Raw genomic sequence first — 8,126 nt, 5'->3', positions numbered from 1 at the left:
GGAATCGAACTGGTGACCTCTTGGTTCCTGGGTCAATGCTCAACTTGCTGAGCCACGCTGCTGGGCTATCACTATATTTTAATAGATGACATATCAATACTCCATTCATAGACAAAAAGAAAGAAAGAAAGAAAAATTTATCATATGAATGGGATAATAACATGGAAGTCATTGCTTGGATTAGTGCTACAGTAAGAGTGACAGAAATGGACAGAGGAAGATAAACTGATCCCTGGCACCAAGGTTATGGTTAAGGATTTCAAAGAAACGGGGGAAGATGTTTAACTGTAATGTAGTTTTTCCAAATTTTAGTCATTCACAAGCTACCCTCACAATTTTGCCATATTTGCATACTTCCTGTATTATTGTTTGCTTAATATGGTTTTTTAAAACAGAACCACTTAAAAGAATCTTATGTGTATTCAGACAGGAAATTTTCTTCACTACTGTAAATGGAAAACCAGAAGAGTTTTACATAAGTAGAAAGTAACTATAAAGAATGCAATGAAAACATAGCAATGTTATAAAATTATAGTTACATATTGTTGTCTATAGAATATTTTGACCTTAAGGCCTGCTATCTTGTTTGTTAAAAATGCAGGTTGGCAGGTGTTAGAGAGATGTTAGAAATGCTTGCTCCAAACTGACACCTCCTCTTTGAAGCCTTTAGACAAACTGAGAGAGATTTAGAAAGAGGGAAAACTTTCTCACTGTGTGATTGATTCAATAAATATTTATTAAGTCAATGTTATGTCATACCATGTCCACAAGCCTGACAGAAATGTTTATGAGAGAAATAATATAAAGTTAATGCTATAAATCTAAGAAATGATCTCCACCTCCACTTGTCCCATGTGCTGGGAATGGTGTATTGGGTAAGAGGGATGGTCTGAGTGTTGAACAGGCCTGGATTTAAATCCCAGCTTTGTCATTTAATGGCACGCTATCTTGGAAAGGTAATTTTACCACTATAATCCTGTTTCCTCATCTGTATTTAGGAAAATATTTAGCACATTAGTAAATTTTGTTGTGATTATGATAATAGGAATATTGATGTACAGGATGAGCTAAGAAAGAGGACTGTTGCTATTGTTTTAACGTGTTACCTACACATTGTCAAGCAAATACATTTTGACTGAATTCAGTTTATTTGTTTTAACGATCTGTCCACATTACTTGTCCTTCTAGCATCACAGTTCTGGTGGTATGATGCTTTTCTACTCCTTTGCTGCTTCCTCTTTCTCATGCTGTTTACTGTGGTGGTTCCTTATCTTCACTGTTAGAGCCTCTTCTCCATTTTTACACTGTTTCTCAGAATATTGTTCATTTACAAGACTTTTAACAATCTCTTGTAAGACGAGTCCAAAAATCAGTAAAATCATTATCTCCAAATCTGCCCTTCAGCTATATACAGATCAGTTTTCTACTGGGTATTTGTTATGTCTCATCACTTTATGTTCAACACAACTAAAAACAGCACACTGTTTTCACCCTTCTTTTCAAAGATTCCCCCACACCCCCGTTTCTTATGAGTGTAGGAACTAAGTGCAGGTGCCTCAGAGTCAGAAGGCTCTGGAATCTTGGCTCTACCATTTGCTAATTTAGATGCAAGTTTATATACATATATATATATATATATATGTTGTATATGTGTAGAAAGTATATATACTTTCTAATACTGCACAAGAAGTAGATAAGATAGTGGAAGAAACAGTCTATAAAGAATGTAGCTAACATACTTTTTACATTGAATTTTACTTTTTACACTGAATTTTTCTTTACTTATCTGGCCACTCTAAAGAAAGAAGTGAACATCAGTTTTAAAAAGGTGAAGCATAAAGTATGTTGATATTTTCCTTCATGTACTTTCTTGTGAAACATTAGTTCTAAAATTAATTCAAATTAGTTAAGTATCATCAGTGAGCTGAAAAGTGGCTAAGTACCAAAGAGCAAGAACAAATGACAGTGATTGAGTTCTGAGGAAGGTCTGAAGAGGGGCTGCATGTTAGGCTGGGTGTTAGTGGCAAGCGCTGAAGAGAATAAACGATTTGTAAAATATTTAGTCTATGGTAATTGTGAGGAAGGTGAGAATATATCAGAAGTAATCTTAGCAAATTCCATTGTTTGAAAATTACACCTACAGTCTACAAAGATTTTGGGGAAACCATTTTCTACTTCCTTTGAAAGACACATCATCCTGCCCTGGCCGGTGTGGCTCAGTGGGTTGGAGTCTCATCCCATGCACTGAAAGGTGGTGGGTTCAATTCCTGATCAGAGCACTTACCCAAGCTGTGGGTTCGATCCCTCGTCAGGGCATGTACAGGAGGCAACCAATAGCTGTTTCTCTCTCACATCGATATTTTTCTTTCTCTGCCTCACTCTTAAAAAAAAAAAAATCATCCTGTGCACTGTACCAGATCTAGTTGGGAACACAAAATACATGTTCTCTGTCCTAAACAGCTTAACAGCTAACTTCCATGGCTCTAAGGAATATGGTAAAATTTAGTGCTTAAAGTGAATTAAAGAAAATAAGTAAAATATATGCAGCCTAATTTTTTGATGTAAAAGCAAAGAAGGCCATTTCCTCTTGTGCATACTTATGAAGCTTGCTCATGTTAAGTTGTTGGAAAGTGACTGTCAGTGATTTTTATTTAAATAAAAATGAATATGTGAAAACTGAAATGTATCCCAAAGCTACATTAAATTGTGACAATTCATATTTTAAGTGGGTGCAACTATCAGTCTTTTAAATGATAGGGATTTAGGGTAATTTAAAATATAACATATAATAACATTTTGATTTATGTATATTTAGAATTGGATAACTGAGATGGATATATTTTGGCCTGTCTGCTTGACGGCCTGCTTCTCTCACACCATGATCTCTGGCAGGCTCTGTGTGACATGTCACCCCTCCCTCTGACAACGATGACTGAACCCTATGGTGGGCTCCTTACCCTTGCCATGCCAGAGTGCTTTTCTAGTTCCCTTTGGCGTCAAGAGTGAGAGTTTCTTTGGGGGCTGGAATTATAATATATAACTCAGGAGGTAAGGAAATATACTGTCATGCAAATTGGGAAGTAAAGAGAAGAAAGATGTGCAAGGAGCAGCAGGGATGTTGAGACTGAATTTTGCCGGGGGAGTCCAGAGGCTTTCAGCTGTTGCTTCCTCTCCTCCTGGAGGTCTACTACTTCTCTGCTCTTGGGTTCTATAGGATGCTCTGTATCTTTAGACATTCTATTTCCTTTTGCTTAAGTTAGGTGCTACTGAAAGTAAAGAGTGCTAAGAAAAATTCTATTGCACTTTCAGTGATATATCGAAACTACTAATGTAAATTTGGAAATGTTCAATGAAATGTAAAGGATATTTTAAGTACTCAATGACTTACAAGAAATGATTACATGAAAAGGACACATAGGGTACCTAGGTCAAGCAGAGTATTAAACTGGAGAAACAGTACTTCAAAAATATAAATATAATTTATAACATTCATAACGAATAACAGAGATAAATAACATAAACAGAAATATAAAATCTATATCATGTTGCAGTAATTAGACAATAAAATCCTTAACAAGGGTAGAAGAATCTTCAAATTTACATAGCTACCAACCATATTGCACATATATATGAAACTCCAAGATTTCACAGAACAAAAGCAGCCACATAAATTCACTCTGCCATTTTCTTACTGGTTCTGTATATATTTTTACAAGAGTAATACATGCTAATTTTGGAAAACATATTCATTTAAAGGGCAGACAAGAAAGCTACACTAATATTATGTATATGTTCTCTCAATCTTTTTCTTCACTTATAACTCATTTGGCTGTATTTATGTCCAATTATATTCAAATTCTCTTATATTTTGTAGTAGTTGACAAAAACCACAGTGATCAACTCATATTAATTTATTAAAGACAGCACATGGCTTCTTCCCGAAATGATCAGAATGAAATCTTCACATTGGTCTTATTCACTGCTATTTCCCCATGCCTAGGACTTAAGTAAATATATTTATGTTAAAATATTTGAAAAAATGGACAACAGTATTTTTCATTCAAGAACACATATATATAGCACAAACTCAAGTTAGTTAAAAATTAGTCATTTTACAAAAGCAAACAATTGTGTTAGGTAGAGTGATTTCCATCTTTCCTGAAGGAGTGCTGGCTCAGGTTTAAATGATTTGGGCCTTGCCTTATCTGGGTAAAGTAACATCATCATTTTCTTACAATATGCAAACTGAAGGTAGCATGACTCTGCACTTTAAAAGCATCTTATCCCTATAGAATTCAGCTCTTGAACTCAGACAATTTGTGTACCTGCCCATGTTTTCTAAACCATGTCTTCTAATCCCAAAGTTCTCTCATTCTTGGAGGTGTACCTAATGGTGTGTTATTAAATGTTTAATAACTGGCTCTCCAGAAAAAGACAAAAACAACAAAATAAACAAACCTGATGTTAGCATTTTCCGTGGTATAAATACACAATGGCTAATTTCAAGCTAAGAGCATGGTATGAATGCTGTGTTTTGGAGATGTGCCTGTTTGGCTTTCATGAGTGGGGAGGATCTGGTTCCATCGCAACACTGGGCTTAAAAAAATTAGTCATTTTAACAATGAAAATATGGATTCACAGTATCCTTCATAAGAGCTCAGGGGTCTGACTGGATATCTTCATAGCACTTACAACTAATTAACTATGTATAAAGTAATTGAATGTTTTTAGCATGAAACAGACCATAAACTTCAAAGGCAGGGCTCATGACTACTGATCTCACCTGCAGGGCTTGGCACAGTGATGGGCTCATAGTGTGGACTCAATCAATCCTTGTTAACAAATGACTAGTTTATTCATCTAGCCCCATAATTTTTAAAACTCCTTTTAAGTTGTTGAATCCTTTATTCAAATTACATCTTTCATCAAAATGCAGTGAATAAAGCAGATAAAAGAAGTGCCGTTATGCTTTGAGCGGGGGCCTAGACTCCAGCTTGCTGACCCTTTGCTTTGCCCACTACTGTGGTTCTTGAGGCACAAGTGGAGCCAGTAGGGCTCCTTAGGAAATCCTTTGGAAACCACTGAACCAGTGTAACTACTTGGATTCCTTTCTGTAATTAATCATTAACAGAGGCTTGAATACCTCCTCTGCTGGGGAACTCACTGTTCCTAAGGGTGCTATTTCTTTGTTGGACTGCCTCCAGATTAAAATTTTTATTATACTGAGCTAAAATCTTCTCTTTAGTCCCTAGAACTACCCTCTGGGAATGATAAGAAAAAGTCTCAATTTCCTTCTACATGAGAGTCTTTCAGATTTATAAAAGTTACTACAATAGTCCTCTTCTTTCGCCCTCCTTTCCCCTTTGTTTTCTTCTTCCGTGTTTTTTCGTATTGATTATATTTTGATTAAAAAAATAATAAAACAATATGCTGCATAAAGTGAAAGTATATTAAGTATCATGTAATACAACAGTGACACAACTTCTTGTCCTGAGGTATTTGAAATGCAACAAAAAGGATAAATAATAATATAAAAGCATCCATGTTCTTACTACTCAATGAACAATAACTAATATATTGCCATAATTGCTTCTATTCTTTTAAAAGAAACAAACTTTACTAATAAAGCAAATAATCCTTTTTGGCAACTACCCTCAGGTCTATTACCTTTCTTCCCCCCTCCAACCACTATTCTGGGTTTGCTGTGCATCCCTCAAATCTATTTTCATACTTCTTCACACATATGGATGCCTCTACATCCAGGCATACATACACTTGTGCTGTCCAGTATATAGCCACTAGCCAATGTGGTTATTTAAGTTTAAATTAATTGAAATAAAAATTTAAAACTCATTTCCTCCATTGCACTAGTCATATTCCAAGTGCTCAGTAGCCAAATGTAGTTAGTGGCTACTATATTAGTGCAGATATAGAACATTTCCATCATTGCAGAGAGCTCTGTTGGATGTTTCAATGATTTTAGTATGTGGTGTGCTTTTTATATTTGGCATTAGGTTGTTGACATGCACCTAAGTGACATATAGGGAGGTCTAGTGTATTCCTTTAAACTGGCATAGAACATTTTATTTTATGAATATATGACTTTTTAAAATCTATTTCTCCCCATTTGCACATTAGAGTTGTTTTTATTCTTCTATCTTAAACAATGCTTCAATGAACATCTTCCTCTAGAATTAGTATCTAAAAATGAAAATGCTCTATCATAAGGTATGCATGTTTTCAGTATTTCTAGATATTGCCAAAGCACTCTTCAAAGTGTTTGTACTTACTTCACTCCTATTAATAGTGTATTAAAAAATAAATTTTCCCATATCCTTGCCAACATTGATATTGCTTATTAGTTTTTGCCATTGGGTTAGGTAAAACTGGTATTTTATTGATATCTCATTGTTTTAATTTTTGATTACTGACATGGCTTAAACATTGTCACATATTCATTGACTACTTACATTTAGTTTTTGTATATTGCCTATTCATATACTTTGTCCATTTTTTCATGGGGATTTTTGCCTTTTTCTTACTGATTTGTAGTAATTCATCATATTAACTTGCTTTTATTCCATTACTACACACACATATATACGTAATTTAGGGTGTCCCAAAAATGTATACATACACACACTTTCAATAATTATAAAGACAGTGTTTCTTAAAATACACTTCATTTTATTTATTTATTTTTAAACATATCTTTATTGATTTCAGACAGAGGAAGGGAGAAGGAGAGAGAGAGATAGAAACATCAATGATGAGAGAGTCATTGATCAGCTGCAGCCCACAACCCGGGCATGTGTCCTGAACCGGGAATCGAACCCTGATCGCCTGGATCCTAGGTCAACGCTCAACCGCTGAGCCATGCCCAGCTGGGCTACACTTCATTTTAAAAATTGGGCTATCAGCTGTCAAAGTGTGTATACATTTTTTTAGGACACCCTGTATACTTATTAGCCAGTAGACATACTGGATAATCTCTCATTTCTTTGTAATGTCTACATGGCACCCATTATAATATTTAAATATTCCTCCATTGATGGACATTTTAGTTATCTTAAGGGTTTTGTTCTCACAAATAATACTGGTACCTCATTGACTACAACCATTAACACTGTTCACTGAGTATTTCTGGCTCTTTATCTTCTGGCATCTGGTGATTGATTTCCTGTGTTATCATATGTCCAGTCCTAGAAGAGCATCTAATTTCCAGTGTGAGATCCTCCAGAGCCTTCTTTCTATCTACTGCTTCGATCATTAGCACAGTTTGAGATGGCTAGTGCTCTGTGAGGGTGCTGGAGTGAGGATGACCACCATAATCAAAGGCTTTCTTCCACACCCTCCAGATATTTCACATTGTACCTGTAACATGAAAGAAAAACATTTTTTATTAAAAGCCACTAATACTTTGTGGTTGTTTATTTTCATAGCATAACCTAGTCTATCCTGATGGCCACGCCCTATTTCTAGTACTTACTAATTAAGAAAGTTTTTGGGTTTTTTTTAAGGAAATGAGGCTCACCTGACATGATTTAGAATCATAGAATTCTAGGAGTCAAGCAACATTTAGCGGTCAGCTATTCCAATTCCTCTTCCTATTAAATATTTATCTCCTAAATCATAAATTCTGGAATCATGACTAAGGTCAACAGCAAATTCCCTGGTCTTGTTTGTGGAACCCTGATTCTTTTATTTATCTATTTTTCAGTGATGGACATTTGCATTGTTTCCACTTTTCAGCTATTATGAATAGTGCTTCTATGAACATCCATGTGGGTTTTGTGCAAACATGTTTCTATTTGTCTTGGGCATATAGCTAGGAGTAGAATTGCTGAGTCATGTGGTAACTACATTTAACTTTTTGAGGAACTGCCAAACAATATTCCAAAGTAGCTGCACGATATTCTCACCAGCCATTATGAAGGTTCCAATTTTTCCACATCCTCACCAACACTTGTTATTACCCATCTTTTTAACTATTGCCTTTCTAGTGGATATGAAGTATTTCATTGTGCTTTTGATTTGCATTTTCCTAATGACTAATGATGTTGAGCATCTTTTCATTTACTTATTGGCCACGTGTATATCTTTTTTGGAGAACTATCTGTTCAAAT

The sequence above is a fragment of the Miniopterus natalensis genome, chromosome 2 (assembly GCF_054644295.1).
Source record: "Miniopterus natalensis isolate mMinNat1 chromosome 2, mMinNat1.hap1, whole genome shotgun sequence".
Taxonomy (NCBI): Eukaryota; Metazoa; Chordata; class Mammalia; order Chiroptera; family Miniopteridae; genus Miniopterus; species Miniopterus natalensis.
The sequence above is the reverse complement of the archived record's forward strand: the minus strand, read 5'-3'. Positions refer to the sequence as shown.